Below are 20,162 nucleotides of genomic sequence, written 5' to 3' on the forward strand. Positions count from 1 at the left end.
AAAGGAGCCTATAGCTAGGGACAAGTTGTCCAGAGCGGATGGAAAAACTTACTCGCGTACTTATTTGTAAAAGCTTGCCATGATTGACCGTTCAAGACGTAAGGATGGCATGGAAAGAAAGGAAGAAAGAAAGAGAGAGAGAGAAAGGAAAAGAAGAGGAAAGAAAGAAAAACAGAAGGAAAAAAAAAGAAAAGAGGAGCCCAGCGCTCAGGGACAAGTTGTCCAGAGCGGATGGAAAAACGTGCTCGCCTACTTTATGTGGAAAAGGTTGCGATGATTGACCGTTCAATACGTAAGGCATGGCATGGAAAGAAAGGAAGAGAGAAAGAGAGAGAGAAAGGAAAAGAAGAGGAAAGAAAGAAGAACAGAAAGAAAAAAAAAGAAAAAAATGAGCCCATAGCTAGGGACAAGTTGTCCGGAGCGGATGGAAAAACTTACTCGCACACTTTATGTGGAAAAGGTTGCGATGATTGACCGTTCAATATGTAAGGCATGGCATGGAAAGAAAGGAAGAGAGAAAGAGAGTGAGAGAAAGGAAAAGAAGAGGAAAGAAAGAAAAACAGAAAGAAAAAAAAGAAAAATGGAGCCCATAGCTAGGGACAAGTTGTCCAGAGCGGATGGAAAAACTTACTCGCGTACTTATGTGGAAAATGTTGCGATGATTGACCGTTCAAGACGTAAGGCATGGCATGGAAAGAAAGGAAGAGAGGAAGAGAGAGAGAGAAAGGAAAAGAAGAGGAAAGAAAGAAGAACTGAAGGAAAAAAAAGAAAAAAAGGAGACCAGAGCTCAGGGACAAGTGGTCCAGAGGGGATTGAAAAAATTATTCGCGCACGTTAAGTGGAAAAACTTGCGATGATTGACCGTTCAAGACGTAATGCATGGCATGGAACGAAAGGAAGAGAGAAAGAGAGAGAGAGAAAGGAAAAGAAGAGGAAAGAAAAAAGAACAGAAGGGAAAAAAAGAAAAAAGGAGCCTATAGCTAGGGACAAGTTGTCCAGAGCGGATGGAAAAACTTACTCGCGTACTTATTTGTAAAAGCTTGCCATGATTGACCGTTCAAGACGTAAGGATGGCATGGAAAGAAAGGAAGAAAGAAAGAGAGAGAGAGAAAGGAAAAGAAGAGGAAAGAAAGAAAAACAGAAGGAAAAAAAAAGAAAAGAGGAGCCCAGCGCTCAGGGACAAGTTGTCCAGAGCGGATGGAAAAACGTGCTCGCCTACTTTATGTGGAAAAGGTTGCGATGATTGACCGTTCAATACGTAAGGCATGGCATGGAAAGAAAGGAAGAGAGAAAGAGAGAGAGAAAGGAAAAGAAGAGGAAAGAAAGAAGAACAGAAAGAAAAAAAAGAAAAAAATGAGCCCATAGCTAGGGACAAGTTCCGGAGCGGATGGAAAAACTTACTCGCACACTTTATGTGGAAAAGGTTGCGATGATTGACCGTTCAATATGTAAGGCATGGCATGGAAAGAAAGGAAGAGAGAAAGAGAGTGAGAGAAAGGAAAAGAAGAGGAAAGAAAGAAAAACAGAAAGAAAAAAAAGAAAAATGGAGCCCATAGCTAGGGACAAGTTGTCCAGAGCGGATGGAAAAACTTACTCGCGTACTTATGTGGAAAATGTTGCGATGATTGACCGTTCAAGACGTAAGGCATGGCATGGAAAGAAAGGAAGAGAGGAAGAGAGAGAGAGAAAGGAAAAGAAGAGGAAAGAAAGAAGAACAGAAGGGAAAAAAAGAAAAAAGGAGCCCACAGCTAGGGACAAGTTGTCCAGAGCAGATGGAAAAACTTACTCGCGTACTTATTTGTAAAAGCTTGCCATGATTGACCGTTCAAGGCGTAAGGATGGCATGGAAAGAAAGGAAGAGAGAAAGAGAGAGAGACAAAGGAAAAGAAGAGGAAAGAAAGAAAAACAGAAGGAAAAAAAAAGATAAAAGGAGCCCAGCGCTCAGGGACAAGTTGTCCAGAGCGGATGGAAAAACTTGTTCGCGCACTAAAGGTGGAAAAGGTTGAGATGATTGACCGTCCAATACGTAAGGCATTGCATGGAAAGAAAGCAAGAGAGAAAGAGAGAGAGAGAAAAGAAAAGAAGTGGAAAGAAAGAAGAACAGAAGGAAAAAAAAGAAAAAAAGGAGCCCAGAGCTCAGGGACAAGTTGTCCAGGGCGGATGGAAAAACTTGCGAGCTTTATGTGGAAAAGGTTGTGATGATTGACCGTTCAATATGTAAGGCATGGCATGGAAAGAAAGGAAGAGAGAAAGAGAGAGGGAGAAAGGAAAAGAAGAGGAAAGAAAAAAGAACAGAAGGGAAAAAAAGAAAAAAGGAGCCCATAGCTAGGAACAAGTTGTCCAGAGCGGATGGAAAAACTTACTCGCGCACTTTATGTGGAAAAGGTTGAGATGATTGACTGTTCAATATGTAAGGCATGGCATGGAAAGAAAGGAAGAGAGAAAGAGAGAGAGAGAAAGGAAAAGAAGAGGAAAGAAAGAAAAACAGGAGGAAAAAAAAGAAAAAAAGGAGCCCAGAGCTCAGGGACAAGTTGTCCAGAGTGGATGGAAAAACGTGCTCGCCTAATTTATGTGGAAAAGCTTGCGATGATTGACCGTTCAATACGTAAGACATGGCATGGAACGAAAGGAAGAGAGAAAGAGAGTGAGAGAAAGGAAAAGAAGAGGAAAGAAAGAAAAACAGAAAGAAAAAAAAAAGAAAAAAGGAGCCCATAGCTAGGGAAAAGTGGTCCACAGGGGGTGGAAAAACTCAGTCGCGCACGTTAAGTGGAAAAGCTTGCGATCCATTGACCGTTCAAGACGTAAGGCATGGCATGGAAAGAAAGGAAGAGAGAAAGAGAGTGAGAGAAAGGAAAAGAAGAGGAAAGAAAGAAGAACAGAAGGAAAAAAAAGAAAAAATAGGAGACCAGAGCTCAGGGACAAGTTGTCCAGAGCGGATGGAAAAGCTTACTCGTGCGCTAAAGGTGGAAAAGGTTGCGATGATTGACCGTTCAATACGTAAGGCATGGCATGGAACGAAAGGAAGAGAGAAAGAGAGAGAGAGAAAGGAAAAGAAGAGGAAAGAAAGAAAAAAAGAAAGAAAAAAAAGAAAAAAGGAGCCCATAGCTAGGGACAAGTTGTCCAGAGCGGATGGAAAAACTTACATGCGTACTTATGTGGAAAATGTTGCGATGATTGACCGTTCAAGACGTAAGGCATGCCATGGAAAGAAAGGAAGAGAGAAAGAGAGAGAGAGAAAGGAAAAGAAGAGGAAAGAAAGAAGAACAGAAGGAAAAAAAAGAAAAAAAGGAGCCCAGATCTCAGGGACAAATTGTCCAGAGCGGATGGAAAATCTTACTTGCACACTTTATGTGGAAAAGGTTGCGATGATTGACCGTTCAATACGTAAGGCATGGCATGGAAAGAAAGGAAGAGAGAAAGAGAGAGAGAAAGGAAAAGAAGAGGAAAGAAAGAAAAACAGAAGGAAAAAAAAGAAAAAACGGAGCCCAGAGCTCAAGGACAAGATGTCCAGAGCAGATGGAAAAACGTGCTCAACTACTTTATGTGTAAAAGGTTGCGATGATTGACCGTTCAATACGTAAGGAATGGCATGGAAAGAAAGGAAGAGAGAAAGAGAGAGAGAGAAAGGAAAAGAAGAGGAAAGAAAGAAGAACAGAAGGAAAAAAAAGAAAAAACGGAGCCCAGAGCTCAAGGACAAGATGTCCAGAGCAGATGGAAAAACGTGCTCGCCTAATTTATGTGGAAAAGCTTGCGATGATTGACCGTTCAATACGTAAAACATGGCATGGAACGAAAGGAAGAGAGAAAGAGAGTGAGAGAAAGGAAAAGAAGAGGAAAGAAAGAAAAACAGAAAGAAAAAAAAAGAAAAAAGGAGCCCATAGCTAGGGAAAAGTGGTCCACAGGGGGTGGAAAAAACTCAGTCGCGCACGTTAAGTGGAAAAGCTTGCGATCCATTGACCGTTCAATACGTAAGGCATGGCATGGAAAGAAAGGAAGAGAGAAAGAGAGTGAGAGAAAGGAAAAGAAGAGGAAAGAAAGAAGAACAGAAGGAAAAAAAAGAAAAAATAGGAGACCAGAGCTCAGGGACAAGTTGTCCAGAGCGGATGGAAAAGCTTACTCGTGCGCTAAAGGTGGAAAAGGTTGCGATGATTGACCGTTCAATACGTAAGGCATGGCATGGAACGAAAGGAAGAGAGAAAGAGAGAGAGAGAAAGGAAAAGAAGAGGAAAGAAAGAAGAACAGAAGGGAAAAAAAAGAAAAAAAGGAGCCCAGATCTCAGGGACAAGTGGTCCAGAGGGGATGGAAAAACTTAGTCGCGCACTTTATGTGGAAAAGGTTGTGATGATTGACTGTTCAAGATGTAAGGCATGGCATGGAAAGAAAGGAAGAGAGAAAGAGAGAGAGAAAGGAAAAGAAGAGGAAAGAAAGAAGAACAGAAGGAAAAAAAAGAAAAAAAGGAGACCACAGCTCAGGGACAAGTTGTCCAGAGCGGACGGAAAAACTTGTTCGCGCACTAAAGGTGGAAAAGGTTGAGATGATTGACCGTCCAATACGTAAGGCATTGCATGGAAAGAAAGCAAGAGAGAAAGAGAGAGAGAGAAAGGAAAAGAAGTGGAAAGAAAGAAGAACAGAAGGAAAAAAAAGAAAAAAAGGAGCCCAGAGCTCAGGGACAAGTTGTCCAGGGCGGATGGAAAAACTTGCGAGCTTTATGTGGAAAAGGTTGTGATGATTGACCGTTCAATATGTAAGGCATGGCATGGAAAGAAAGGAAGAGAGAAAGAGAGAGGGAGAAAGGAAAAGAAGAGGAAAGAAAAAAGAACAGAAGGGAAAAAAAGAAAAAAGGAGCCCATAGCTAGGGACAAGTTGTCCAGAGCGGATGGAAAAACTTACTCGCGCACTTTATGTGGAAAAGGTTGAGATGATTGACTGTTCAATATGTAAGGCATGGCATGGAAAGAAAGGAAGAGAGAAAGAGAGAGACAGAAAGGAAAAGAAGAGGAAAGAAAGAAAAACAGGAGGAAAAAAAAGAAAAAAAGGAGCCCAGAGCTCAGGGACAAGTTGTCCAGAGTGGATGGAAAAACGTGCTCGCCTAATTTAAGTGGAAAAGCTTGCGATGATTGACCGTTCAATACGTAAGACATGGCATGGAACGAAAGGAAGAGAGAAAGAGAGTGAGAGAAAGGAAAAGAAGAGGAAAGAAAGAAAAACAGAAAGAAAAAAAAAGAAAAAAGGAGCCCATAGCTAGGGAAAAGTGGTCCAGAGGGGGTGGAAAAACTCAGTCGCGCTCGTTAAGTGGAAAAGCTTGCGATCCATTGACCGTTCAATACGTAAGGCATGGCATGGAAAGAAAGGAAGAGAGAAAGAGAGAGAGACAAAGGAAAAGAAGAGGAAAGAAAGATAAACAGAAGGAAAAAAAAAGAAAAAAAGAGACCAGAGCTCAGGGACAAGTTTTCCAGAGCGGATGGAAAAACTTACTCGCGTACTTATTTTTAAAAGCTTGCCATGATTGACCGTTCAAGACGTAAGGATGGCATGGAAAGAAAGGAAGAGAGAAAGAGCGAGAGAGAAAGGAATATAAGAGGAAAGAAAGAAGAACAGAAGGGAAAAAAAGAAAAAAAGGAGCCCAGAGCTCAGGGACAAGATGTCCAGAGCGGATGGAAAAACGTGCTCGCCTACTTTATGTGGAAAAGGTTGCGATGATTGACCGTTCAAGACGTAAGGCATGGCATGGAAAGAAAGGAAGAGAGAAAGAGAGAGAGAGAAAGGAAAATAAGAGGAAGGAAAGAAAAACAGAAGGAAAAAAAAGAAAAAACGGAGGCCAGAGCTCAGGGACAGGTGGTCCAGAGCGGACGGAAAAACGTACTCGCGCACTTTATTTGCAAAAGGTTACGATGATTGACCGTTCAATACGTAAGGCATGGCATGGAAAGAAAGGAAGAGAGAAAGAGAGAGAGAGAAAGGAAAAGAAGAGGAAGGAAAGAAAAACAGAAGGAAAAAAAAGAAAAAAGGAGCCCATAGCTCAGGGACAAGTCGTCCAGAGCGGATGGAAAAACGTACTCTCCTACTTTATCTGGAAAAGGTTGTGATGATTGACCGTTCAAGACGTAAGGCATGGCATGGAAAGAAAGGAAGAGAGAAAGAGAGAGGGAGAAAGGAAAAGAAGAGGAAAGAAAGAAGAACAGAAGGAAAAAAAAGAAAAAAAGGAGACCAGAGCTCAGGGACAAGTTGTCCAGAGGGGATGGAAAAAATTAGTAGCGCACCTTAAGTGGAAAAACTTGCGATGATTGACCGTTCAATATGTAAGGCATGGCATGGAAAGAAAGGAAGAGAGAAAGAGAGAGAGAGAAAGGAAAAGAAGAGGAATGAAAAAAGAACAGAAGGGAAAAAAAGAAAAAAGGAGCCCATAGCTAGGGACAAGTTGTCCAGAGCGGATGGAAAAACTTACTCGCGTACTTATTTGTAAAAGCTTGCCATGATTGACCGTTCAAGACGTAAGGATGGCATGGAAAGAAAGGAAGAGAGAAAGAGAGAGAGAGAAAGGAAAAGAAGAGGAAAGAAAGAAAAACAGAAGTATAAAAAAAGAATACAGGAGCCCAGCGCTCAGGGACAAGTCGTCCAGAGCGGATGGAAAAACGTGCTCGCCTACTTTATGTGGAAAAGGTTGCGATGATTGACCGTTCAAGACGTAAGGCATGGCATGGAAAGAAGGGAAGAGAGAAAGAGAGTGAGAGAAAGGAAAAGAAGAGGAAAGAAAGAAAAACAGAAAGAAAAAAAAGAAAAAAAAGGAGCCCATAGCTCAGGGACAAGTTGTCCAGAGCGGATGGAAAAGCTTACTCGTGCGCTAAAGGTGGAAAAGGTTGCGATGATTGACCGTTCAATACGTAAGGCATGGCATGGAACGAAAGGAAGAGAGAAAGAGAGAGAGAGAAAGGAAAAGAAGAGGAAAGAAAGAAAAACAGAAAGAAAAAAAAGAAAAAAGGAGCCCATACCTAGGGACAAGTTGTCCAGAGCGGATGGAAAAACTTACTCGCGTACTTATGTGGAAAATGTTGCGATGATTGACCGTTCAAGATGTAAGGCATGCCATGGAAAGAAAGGAAGAGAGAAAGAGAGAGAGAAAGGAAAAGAAGAGGAAAGAAAGAAGAACAGAAGGAAAAAAAAGAAAAAAAGGAGCCCAGATCTCAGGGACAAGTTGTCCAGAGCGGATGGAAAATCTTACTTGCGCACTTTATGTGGAAAAGGTTGCGATGATTGACCGTTCAATACGTAAGGCATGGCATGGAAAGAAAGGAAGAGAGAAAGAGAGAGAGAGAAAGGAAAAAAGAGGAAAGAAAGAAAAACAGAAGGAAAAAAAAGAAAAACGGAGCCCATAGCTCAGGGACAAGTCGTCCAGAGCGGATGGAAAAACGTGCTCGCGCACTTTATGGGGAAAAGGTTGCGATGATTGACCGTTCAAGACGTAAAGGCATGGCATGGAAAGAAAGGAAGAGAGAAAGAGAGAGAGAGAAAGGAAAAGAAGAGGAAAGAAAGAAGAACAGAAGGAAAAAAAAGAAAAAAAGGAGCCCAGAGCTCAGGGACAAGTTGTCCAGAGCGGATGGAAAAACGTGATCACCTACTTTATGTGGAAAAGGTTGCGATGATTGACTGTTCAAGATGTAAGGCATGGCATGGAAAGAAAGGAAGAGAGAAAGAGAGAGAGAAAGGAAAAGAAGAGGAAAGAAAGAAGAACAGAGGGAAAAAAAAGAAAAAAAGGAGACCAGAGCTCAGGGACAAGTTGTCCAGAGCGGAAGGAAAAACTTGTTCGCGCACTAAAGGTGGAAAAGGTTGAGATGATTGACCGTCCAATACGTAAGGCATTGCATGGAAAGAAAGCAAGAGAGAAAGAGAGAGAGAGAAAGGAAAAGAAGTGGAAAGAAAGAAGAACAGAAGGAAAAAAAAGAAAAAAAGGAGCCCAGAGCTCAGGGACAAGTTGTCCAGGGCGGATGGAAAAACTTGCGAGCTTTATGTGGAAAAGGTTGTGATGATTGACCGTTCAATATGTAAGGCATGGCATGGAAAGAAAGGAAGAGAGAAAGAGAGAGGGAGAAAGGAAAAGAAGAGGAAAGAAAAAAGAACAGAAGGGAAAAAAAGAAAAAAGGAGCCCATAGCTAGGAACAAGTTGTCCAGAGCGGATGGAAAAACTTACTCGCGCACTTTATGTGGAAAAGGTTGAGATGATTGACTGTTCAATATGTAAGGCATGGCATGGAAAGAAAGGAAGAGAGAAAGAGAGAGAGAGAAAGGAAAAGAAGAGGAAAGAAAGAAAAACAGGAGGAAAAAAAAGAAAAAAAGGAGCCCAGAGCTCAGGGACAAGTTGTCCAGAGTGGATGGAAAAACGTGCTCGCCTAATTTATGTGGAAAAGCTTGCGATGAAATGACCGTTCAATACGTAAAACATGGCATGGAACGAAAGGAAGAGAGAAAGAGAGTGAGAGAAAGGAAAAGAAGAGGAAAGAAAGAAAAACAGAAAGAAAAAAAAAAGAAAAAAGGAGCCCATAGCTAGGGAAAAGTGGTCCAGAGGGGGTGGAAAAACTCATTCGCGCACGTTAAGTGGAAAAGCTTGCGATCCATTGACCGTTCAATACGTAAGGCATGGCATGGAAAGAAAGGAAGAGAGAAAGAGAGAGAGAGAAAGGAAAAGAAGAGGAAAGAAAGAAGAACAGAAGGAAAAAAAAAGAAAAAAAGAGACCAGAGCTCAGGGACAAGTTTTCCAGAGCGGATGGAAAAACTTACTCGCGTACTTATTTGTAAAAGCTTGCCATGATTGACCATTCAAGACGTAAGGCATGGCATGGAAAGAAAGGAAGAGAGAAAGAGAGAGAGAGAAAGGAAAAGAAGAGGAAAGAAAGAAAAACAGGAGGACAAAAAAAGAAAAAAAGGAGCCCAGAGCTCAGGGACAAGTGGTCCAGAGGGGATGGAAAAATTTACTCACGCACATTATGTGGAAAAGGTTGCGATGACTCACCGTTCAATACGTAAGGCATGGCATGGAAAGAAAGGAAGAGAGAAAGAGAGAGAGAGAAATGAAAAGATAAGGAAAGAAAGAAGAACAGAAGGAAAAAAAAAAAAAAAAAAGGAGCCCAAAGCTCAGGGACAAGATGTCCAGAGCGGATGGAAAATCTTACTCGCGTACTTATGTGGAAAATGTTGCGATGATCGACCGTTCAAGACGTAAGGCATGGCATGGAAAGAAAGGAAGAGAGAAAGAGAGAGAGAGAAAGGAAAAGAAGAGGAAAGAAAGAAGAACAGAAGGGAAAAAAAGAAAAAAAGGAGCCCAGATCTCAGGGACAAGTTGTCCAGAGCGGATGGAAAATCTTACTCGCACACTTTATGTGGAAAAGGTTGCGATGATTGACCGTTCAATACGTAAGGCATGGCATGGAAAGAAAGGAAGAGAGAAAGAGAGAGAGAGAAAGGAAAAGAAGAGGAAGGAAAGAAAAACAGAAGGAAAAAAAAGAAAAAACGGAGGCCAGAGCTCAGGGACAGGTGGTCCAGAGCGGACGGAAAAACGTACTCGCGCACTTTATTTGCAAAAGGTTACGATGATTGACCGTTCAATACGTAAGGCATGGCATGGAAAGAAAGGAAGAGAGAAAGAGAGAGAGAGAAAGGAAAAGAAGAGGAAGGAAAGAAAAACAGAAGGAAAAAAAAAGAAAAAAGGAGCCCATCGCTCAGGGACAAGTCGTCCAGAGCGGATGGAAAAACGTACTCGCCTACTTTATGTGGAAAAGGTTGTGATGATTGACCGTTCAAGACGTAAGGCATGGCATGGAAAGAAAGGAAGAGAGAAAGAGAGAGGGAGAAAGGAAAAGAAGAGGAAAGAAAGAAGAACAGAAGGAAAAAAAAGAAAAAAAGGAGCCCAGAGCTCAAGGTCAAGATGTCCAGAGCGGATGGAAAAACGTGCTCGCCTACTTTATGTGGAAAAGGTTGCGATGATTGACCGTTCAAGATGTAAGGCATGTCATGGAAAGAAAGGAAGAGAGAAAGAGAGAGAGAAAGGAAAAGAAGAGGAAAGAAAGAAGAACAGAAGGACAAAAAAGAAAAAAAGGAGCCCATAGCTAGGGAGAAGTTGTCCAGAGCGGATGGAAAAACTTACTCGCGTACTTATTTGTAAAAACTTGCCATGATTGACCGTTCAAGACGTAAGGATGGCATGGAAAGAAAGGAAGAGAGAAAGAGAGAGAGAGAAAGGAAAAGAAGAGGAAAGAAAGAAAAACAGAAGTATAAAAAAAGAATACAGGAGCCCAGCGCTCAGGGACAAGTCGTCCAGAGCGGATGGAAAAACGTGCTCGCCTACTTTATGTGGAAAAGGTTGCGATGATTGACCGTTCAAGACGTAAGGCATGGCATGGAAAGAAAGGAAGAGAGAAAGAGAGTGAGAGAAAGGAAAAGAAGAGGAAAGAAAGAAAAACAGAAAGAAAAAAAAAGAAAAAAAAGGAGCCCATAGCTAGGGAAAAGTGGTCCAGAGGGGGTGGAAAAACTTAGTCGCGCACATTAAGTGGAAAAGCTTGCGATGACTGACCGTTCAAGACGTAAGGCATGGCATGGAACGAAAGGACCAGAGAAAGAGAGAGAGAAAGGAAAAGAAGAGGAAAGAAAGAAAAACAGAAAGAAAAAAAAGAAAAAAGGAGCCCATAGCTAGGGACAAGTTGTCCAGAGCGGATGGAAAAACTTACTCGCGTACTTATGTGGAAAATGTTGCGATGATTGACCGTTCAAGATGTAAGGCATGCCATGGAAAGAAAGGAAGAGAGAAAGAGAGAGAGAGAAAGGAAAAGAAGAGGAAAGAAAGAAGAACAGAAGGAAAAAAAAAGAAAAAAAGGAGCCCAGATCTCAGGGACAAGTTGTCCAGAGCGGATGGAAAATCTTACTTGCGCACTTTATGTGGAAAAGGTTGCGATGATTGACCGTTCAATACGTAAGGCATGGCATGGAAAGAAAGGAAGAGAGAAAGAGAGAGAGAGAAAGGAAAAAAGAGGAAAGAAAGAAAAACAGAAGGAAAAAAAAGAAAAACGGAGCCCATAGCTCAGGGACAAGTCGTCCAGAGCGGATGGAAAAACGTGCTCGCCTACTTTATGTGGAAAAGGTTGCGATGATTGACCGTTCAAGACGTAAAGGCATGGCATGGAAAGAAAGGAAGAGAGAAAGAGAGAGAGAGAAAGGAAAAGAAGAGGAAAGAAAGAAGAACAGAAGGAAAAAAAAGAAAAAACGGAGGCCAGAGCTCAGGGACAGGTGGTCCAGAGCGGACGGAAAAACGTACTCGCGCACTTTATTTGCAAAAGGTTACGATGATTGACCGTTCAATACGTAAGGCATGGCATGGAAAGAAAGGAAGAGAGAAAGAGAGAGAGAGAAATGAAAAGAAGAGGAAAGAAAGAAGAACAGAAGGGAAAAAAAGAAAAAAGGGGCCCAGAGCTCAGGGACAAGTTGTCCAGAGCGGATGGAAAAACTTAGTCGCCTACTTTAGGTGGAAAAGGTTGCGATGATTGACCGTTCAAGACGTAAGGCATGGCATGCAACGAAAGGAAGAGAGAAAGAGAGAGAGGGAAAGGAAAAGAAGAGGAAAGAAAGAAGAACAGAAGGTAAAAAAAAAGAAAAAAAGGAGTCCAGAGCTCAGGGACAAGTTGTCCAGAGTGGATGGAAATCCTTAGTCGCGCACTTTATGTGGAAAAGGTTGCGATGATTGACTGTTCAAGACGTAATGCATGGCATGGAAAGAAAGGAAGAGAGAAAGAGAGAGAGAGAAAGGAAAAGAAGAGGAAAGAAAGAAGAACAAAAGGAAAAAAAAAAAAAAAAGGAGCCCAGAGCTCAGGGAAAAGTTGTCCAGAGCAGATGGGAAAACTTACTCGCGTACTTATTTGGAAAAGGTTGCGATGATTGACTGTTCAAGACGTGAGCCATGGCGTGGAAAGAAAGGAAGAGAGAAAGAGAGAGAGAAAGGAAAAGAAGAGGAAAGAAAGAAGAACAGAAGGAAAAAAAAAGAAAAAAAGGAGACCAGAGCTCAGGGACAAGTGGTCCAGAGCGGATGGAAAAACTTTCTCGTGCACTTTATGTGGAAAAGGTTGTGATGATTGACCGTTCAAGACGTAAGGCATGGCATGGAAAGAAAGGAAGAGAGAAAGAGAGAGAGAGAAAGGAAAAGAAGAGGAAAGAAAAAAAAAAAGAAGGAAAAGAAAGAAAAAAAGGAGACAAGAGCTCAGGGACAAGTTGTCCAGAGCGGATGGAAAAACCTGGTCACCTACTTTATGTGGAAAAGGTTGCGATGATTGACCGTTCAAGACGTAAGGCATGGCATGGAAAGAAAGGAAGAGAGAAAAAGAGAGAGGGAAAGGAAAAGAAGAGGAAAGAAAGAACAACAGAAGGAAAAAAATGAAAAAAGGAGAGCAGAGCACAGGGACAAGTCGTCCAGTGCGGATGGAAAAACTTACTCGCGCACTTTATTTCCAAAAGGTTTCTATGATTGACCGTTCAGTACGTAAGGCATGGCGTGGAAAGAAAGGAAGAGAGAAAGAGAGAGAGTGCAGCGAATGAAGAGATGGGACACAGCTTGATGCAAGCAAGTGTCCATTTATTAGTGATTTTCTTACAATTATATATGTTTCTACCTTCTACACATTACACACTGATTGGTTAAATCTTAAGCGTAAAAAACACTGATTGGTTAATATTTAAGGCACACCGTTAGAACAATAGGTACTTACTAGTTTATCTTGACCTAGCAATAATTTCTATTCCAAGGTTAGGGAGTTTCTTTCTACGCGGCTTTCTTGATTACATATTGGCGCCATCCGTTCCCTTATCTGGCTACTTGTTTCTCTGTCTGTCTGGTTGCCTCCTCAGCTGTGACGGCTCAGGGGTCTGCAGTTAGCTTGTTCCTTTGCTCCCAGGGCTTGTGCCCTACAAGTTCTAACAAGTCTCTATTCATCAGGCTATCAGTACTTGGACTCTTGTCCTTGAGGCCTTGTCCTACATCTCCCCCTTCCTGTTGCACAAAAAGAACCCCTGAAATCGAGCAAAAACAAGGCACAAGTAATAGAACAAATAAAAAACCAACTAAGACACATTATCAATGTCAAAATAACCCACTGTCTTTGTTCCGTACAATTTTACAATTTCCCCTTTTTGTTTTTGAACAGCTAGTACCAGGTTTGCCATGTTCTGCAGGGCCCTTGCAAACATGACAGCAACCAAGGTAATAGCAAACAAACAATACTGCCAATTGAGTGAATGGATGCCAAAAAAGGCTGAAATTTTCTCAGATATTGATAACATGTTGCTGCAATGGGGCGCCTAAAATCCACGCAGCACATACCATCAAAATCCTCACAGCCATGTCCTTGAACCAACAACAAAAAGCAGTGGCAATTTTGACTCACATTCTTAACTGCTTACCAAACAAGGTGATTTAACTCTTTAATGCTTTCCCTGCTGTTACTCTGGATAAGAGAAGAACCGCTGCGACACGTTCCCATCATAGCCTCCTACTACATTAGTATCTACAGAAAGACAATTATTGACATTCAAAGTGTAAACAATATCAGCCTCTTTTGGATTAACATTATACATGGGTGGAAGGGCACACCAAACAAGAACTGGTTCAGTCAAAAAGTTCGAAACATAGCATGCCTTCTCTGAACATACCTCGGGGTCATTCCCTTCATTCCTTCTCTTTTTTATGCAAAGAGAAACACTTTTACCATAACAGAGAAGCCCCTATTTACATCTGAGCCCGGACACAAACCGCAGCTGTATGCTCCACCAGGCTCAGGGCAGGAATCATTCATGTAGTTACATAGCTATATATCTCTACAAGCATGCAGACACCTATTAAACACTAGATAACCATGTTTATCTTTCCTAGTCTCCTTCACAATACCCAGCTGTTCTCTCATCTCTTGTTAGGTCAAATATTCTCCAGTTTCCTCTCCTATCTCTCTCTTCAGACATTCTCTATCCTCCCCTTTTTTGCTTGTTAATTGTGAGGAGGCAAAGGGTGTGTGTAGCTGGGTGACCATAACCTGCTTTAAGTTACAATCAACTAAACACTGAATACAGAAAAAAAAAGCATGGGAGACATAAGGCAAACATCAATAAGGTGGTTAAAGATAATTATAATAAATCCTGTAATACTTTTGAGTCATGGCCCAAAGTTTCCCAGCCGTGAGAAGAGACCAAAGGCATCCCGCCCCTGGCTCTGTTGCAGATCTTTGTTTTAAGGCTTTTAAGTTTTGTATACTTTTGTAAATTAATTCACAGTGGTCACTCAGATTCACGTAACACATCCTATCAAAGTCTTCACACTTGTGTCCCTGTGCTAATAATAAAAATCAATAGCAACTCGGTTCTGTAGCAACATATGATGGACAGAATCAACATCTGTTAATAAGCCAGAAAAAAAATAGTATTTGTAGTATTACTTTGTTTAGCAAGCTATCAGCCTAATTTACTAAGCAAGTTAAAAGCGTGTACTATTCTTACAGAAGAGATTAGAGAAGCAAAAATCTGTTATTCTGCATTCCAGAACTCAGCCTGAGAATTACAGTCTGCTGCGAGTTCTGCGTTACAATCATTTGACACATGTTGGGGTTGCGATTGTGAAAGTTGCCCGTTTACAATTTTAATTGACATTATCACAGCTAGTTGTTTTAAAAGCAACCCTTGAGCTTCCTGATGTTCGACTTGTTGCAAAATATTCTGAAGCCAATCAATCAAGTTAGTATTAAAGTTAGTGACTCTCTAGGACCCTGCAAGACTGTGGCAAGACTCCCGCATCCTGACTGCTTTAATAGCCATCTCATTCATTTGCAAACAGTTGTCCCTGGGATACCTTGCCTGAGTCACAGAATCGGCACAGTTAATTGCTCCAGCTAACTGCTCATAGTTAACAGCAATTCCCCAATTAAGGTTTTCAGTCAAGGCCACTACACATAGCTCACAAAAATCAAATAACCACATCATATACTGTATCAGTTAGTACCATACAAAGCAATAACTTCCAATCATGCAGTGTGAGTGTATAAGGCTCTGCCATCACTTCAAGAAGGGACATAGCAAATGCATTATGAATCCTCCCTTCCCGCACTGCTTTGCTTAACTCTTTAACAGCCTCGTATTGCACAGGCTGCCACCCTGCAGGTTGATTTGTCTGACAAAATACCGAACATGCCATAGCGACTCCCAAAACCCATCACTTAAGTGTTTCCCACTTGCATTCCTGCCACCAGTCCCTCAGACCCCCTTTCACCCTCCCCCAAAATACAATCAATGCATCAGGAGAGACAAGGGGGTGGGGGAAAGGTCTAGCTCCTTTTCCAGATCTATAGGACCTGGATCAAAAGGTTTATCAGTGTCAATAAAATCATTGTCTGAGTTGTCCTGTTCCCGTGCTTGGTCCTGTGTTGTGAGGGTCGCTGCAGTCAGTGACAGAAGCTTTGGGGGCAGAGGAGGTGTGGACGGAATCGCCATCGCTGACAGTGTCTTGAGAAGAGTCGCGCTGTCGATGGAATTTACAGCTTCCTCTGGTTTAGCACCGTTAGTAGAATTAGTCCACACTTGGCAAAGAGTAGTCAGAATTTGCCACCAAGGTGCTAAATGCATTCCCGACACGGAGTTCCCCTCTGCGGCAGCATCATACAATTGTCTGCTGACCGCTTTAATTTCTTTCAAAGTCTCTAAAGTTTCTTGACTGCTCGCCTGTCTCAATGAGTACAGGTTTCTAAAGCTTCTTAAAATTTCTTCAAATATTTAAAATCTCTAAGGTTTCTTGGCTGCTCACCTGTCTCGATGCATACAGGCGTTATCCTCGGGGTTTAGGTTGTCCGCCTGGTCCAGACAGCAAGACGATCGTTCAGCCAAGCCGTCTCCTCCGGAACGCAGCCCTCTTCCACGAGCTGTCTTTTTTCCGTCCTTATTCTTCCAAGGCTTCGGAACACCACCATAGGGGTCACCATTTGAGGAGACTGAGGCACGGACTCCCTGATCTGACTAGATATATACGTCTCTTTCTGGGGACGAAGCCTGATTCCCCGTTACAGATTTCCCACAGCTCACCTCTCAACTCCGGAGGGATTTATGGCCAGCCGGCTCCTGCTTCCTTTCAGCAGATCATTCAAAGTTCTGTGGGATTCGCTGCATGTCGCTCAGATAGGCGATTTGAGAGCCCTTCACGTTAGATCCTTCCTTAAACGTATCACGTCGGGGTCACCAATTTGCAGCGAATGAAGAGACGGGACGCAGCTTGATGCAAGCAAGTGTCCATTTATTAGTGATTTTCTTACAATTATATATGTTTCTACCTTCTACATATTACACACTGATTGGTTAAATCTTAAGCGTAAAAAACACTGATTGGTTAATATTTAAGGCACACCGTTAGAACAATAGGTACTTACTAGTTTATCTTGACCTAGCAATAATTTCTATTCCAAGGTTAGGGAGTTTCTTTCTACGCGGCTTTCTTGATTACATATTGGCGCCATCCGTTCCCTTATCTGGCTACTTGTTTCTCTGTCCGTCTGGTTGCCTCCTCAGCTGTGACGGCTCAGGGGTCTGCAGTTAGCTTGTTCCTTTGCTCCCAGGGCTTGTGCCCTACAAGTTCTAACAAGTCTCTATTCATCAGGCTATCAGTACTTGGACTCCAGTCCTTGAGGCCTTGTCCTACAAGAGAGAAAGGAAAAGAAGAGGAAAGAACGAACAACAGAAGGAAAAAAAAGAAAAAACGGAGACCAGAGCTCAGGGACAAGTTGTCCAGAGCGGATGGAAAAACTTACTTGCGCACTTTTCGTGGAAATGGTTGCCATGATTGACTGTTTAATACGTAAGGCATGGCATGGAAAGAAAGGAAGAGAGAAAGAGAGAGAGAGAAAGGAAAAGAAGAGGAAAGAAAGAAGAACAGAAGGAAAAAAAAGAAAAAAAAGGGACCCAGAGCTCAGGGACAAGTTGTCCAGAGCGGATGGAAAAACTTACTCGCGTACTTATGTGGAAAAGGTTGCGATGACTGACCGTTCAAAACGTAAAGCATGGCATGGAAAGAAAGGAAGAGAGAAAGAGATAGAGAAAGGAAAAGAAGAGGAAAGAAAGAAGAACAGAAGGAAAAAAAAGAAAAAAAGGAGCCCAGAGCTCAGGGAGAAGTTGTCCAGAGCGGATGGAAAAACTTACTCGCCTACTTATGTGGAAAAGGTTGTGATGATTGACCGTTCAAGACGTAAGGCATGGCATGGAAAGAAAGGAAGAGAGAAAGAGAGAGAGAGAAAGGAAAAGAAGAGGAAAGAAAGAAAAACAGAAGGAAAAGAAAGAAAAAAAGGAGACAAGAGCTCAGGGACAAGTTGTCCAGAGCGGATGGAAAAACCTACTCGCGCACTTTATGTGGAAAAGTTTGCGATGATTGACCGTTCAATACATAAGGCATGGCATGGAAAGAAAGGAAGAGAGAAAGTGAGAGAGGGAAAGGAAAAGAAGAGGAAAGAAAGAAGAACAGAAGGAAAAAAAAGAAAAAAAGGAGCCCAGAGCTTAGGGACAAGTTGTCCAGAGCGGACGGAAAAACGTGCTCGCGCAGTTTATGTGTAAAAGGTTGCGATGATTGACCGTTCAAGACGTAAGGCATGGCATTGAAAGAAAGGAAGAGAGAAAGAGGGAGAGAGAAAGGAAAAGGAGAGGAAAGACAGAAGAACAGAAGGAAAAAAAGAAAAAAAGGAGCCCAGAGCTCAGGGACAAGTGGTCCGGAGGGGATGGAAAAACTTTGTCGCCTACTTAAGTGGAAAATGCTTCGATGATTGACCGTTCAAGAGGTAAGGTATGGCATGGAAGGAAATCAAGAGAGAAAGAGAGAGAGAGAAAGGAAAAGAAGTGGAAAGAAAGAAGAACAGAAAGAAAAAAAAGAAAAAAAGGAGACCAGATCTCAGGGACAAGTTGTCCTGACTGAATGGAAAAACGTGCTCGCGCACTTTATTTGCAAAAGGTTGCGATGTTTGACCGTTCAAGACGTAATGCATGGCATTTAAAGAAAGGAAGAGAGAAAGAGAGAGAGAGAAAGGAAAAGAAGAGGAAAGAAAGAAGAACAGAAGGTAAAAAAAGAAAAAAAAGGAGCCCAGAGCTCAGGGACAAGTCGTCCAGAGTGGATGGAATAACTTATTCACGCACTTTATGTGGAAAAGGTTGCGATGATTGACCGTTCAATACGTAAGGCATGGCATGGAAAGAAAGGAAGAGAGAAAGAGAGAGAAAGGAAAAGAAGAGGAAAGAAAGAAGAACAGAAGGAAAAAAAAGAAAAAAAGGGACCCAGAGCTCAGGAACTAGTCGTCCAGAGCAGATGGAAAAACTTACTCGCGCACTTTCCGTGGAAAAGGTTGCGATGATTGACCGTTCAAGACGTAAAGGCATGGCATAGAAAGAAAGGAAGAGAGAAAGAGAGAGAGAGAAAGGAAAAGAAGAGGAAAGAAAGAAGAACAGAAGGTAAAAAAAGAAAAAAAGGAGCCCAGAGCTCAGGGACAAGTCGTCCGGAGCGGATGGAAAAACTTACTCGCACACTTTATGTGGAAAAGGTTGCGATGATTGACCGTTCAATACGTAAGGGATGGCGTGGAAAGAAAGGAAGAGAGAAAGGAAGAGAGAGAAAGGAAAAGAAGAGGAAAGAAAGAAGAACAGAAGGAAAAAAAAGAAAAAACGGAGACCAGAGCTCAGGGACAAGTGGTCCAGAGCAGACGGAAAAACGTACTCGCGCACTTTATTTGCAAAAGGTTACGATGATTGACCGCTGAAGACGTAAGGCATGGCAAGAAAGAAAGGAAGAGAGAAAGAGAGAGAGAGAAAGGAAAAGAAGAGGAAAGAAAGAAGAACAGAAGGAAAAAAAAGAAAAAAAGGAGCCCAGAGCTCAGGGACAAGTTGTCCAGAGCGGATGGAAAAACGTGTTCGCCTATTTATGTGGAAATAGTTGCGATGATTGACCGTTCAAAACGTAAGGCATGCCATGGAAAGAAAGGAAGAGAGAAAGAGAGAGAGAGAAAGGAAAAGAAGAGGAAAGAAAGAAGAACAGAAGGAAAAATAAGAAAAAAAGGAGGCCAGAGCTCAGGGACAAGTCGTCCAGAGCGGATGGAAATCCTTAGTCGCGCACTTTATGTGGAATAGGTTGCGATGATTGACCGTTAAATACGTAAGGCATGGCATGGTAAGAAAGGAAGAGAGAAAGAGAGAGAGAAAGGAAAAGAAGAGGAAAAAAAGAACAACAGAAGAAAAAAAAAAAGAAAAAAAGGAGGCCAGAGCTCAGGGACAAGTCGTCCAGAGCGGATGGAAAATCTTACTCGCGTACTTATGTGGAAAAGGTTGCGATGATTGACCGTTCAAGATGTAAGGAAAGGCATAGAAAGAAAGGAAGAGAGAAATAGAGAGTGAGAAAGGAAAAGAAGAGGAAAGAAAGAAGAACAGAGGGAAAAAAAAGAAAAAAAGGGGACCAGAGCTAAGGGACAAGTTTTCCAGAGCGGATGGAAAAACGTGCTCGCGCGCTTTATGATGAAAAGGTTGCGATGATTGACCGTTCAAGACGTAAAGGCATGGCATGCAAAGAACGGAAGAGAGAAAGAGAGAGAGAGAAAGGAAAATAAGAGGAAAGAAAGAAGAACAGAAGGAAAAAAAAGAAAAAAAGGGACCCAGAGCTCAGGGACAAGTGGTCCAGAGCGGATGGAAAAACTTACTCGTGCACTTTCCGTGGAAAAGGTTGCGATGATTGACCGTTCAAGACGTAAAGGCATGGCATGCAAAGAAGGGAAGAGAGAAAGAGAGAGAGAGAAAGGAAAAGAAGAGGAAAGAAAGAAGAAACGAAGGTAAAAAAAGTAAAAAAGGAGCCCAGAGCTCAGGGACAAGTCGTCCGGAGCGGATGGAAAAACTTTGCCGCCTACTTAAGTGGAAAAGGCTGCGATGATTGACCGTTGAAGACGTAAGGCATGGCATGGAAAGCAAGGAAGAGAGAAAGAGAGAGAGAGAAAGGAAAAGAAGAGGAAAGAAAGAAGAACAGAAGGAAAAAAAATGAAAAAAAGGAGTCCAGAGCTCAGGGACAAGTTGTCCAGAGCGGATGGAAAAACTTAGCCGCGCACTTTATGTGGAAAAGGTTGCGATGATTCACCGTTCAAGAC

The sequence above is a fragment of the Falco peregrinus genome, chromosome W (assembly GCF_023634155.1).
Source record: "Falco peregrinus isolate bFalPer1 chromosome W, bFalPer1.pri, whole genome shotgun sequence".
Lineage (NCBI taxonomy): Eukaryota > Metazoa > Chordata > Aves > Falconiformes > Falconidae > Falco > Falco peregrinus.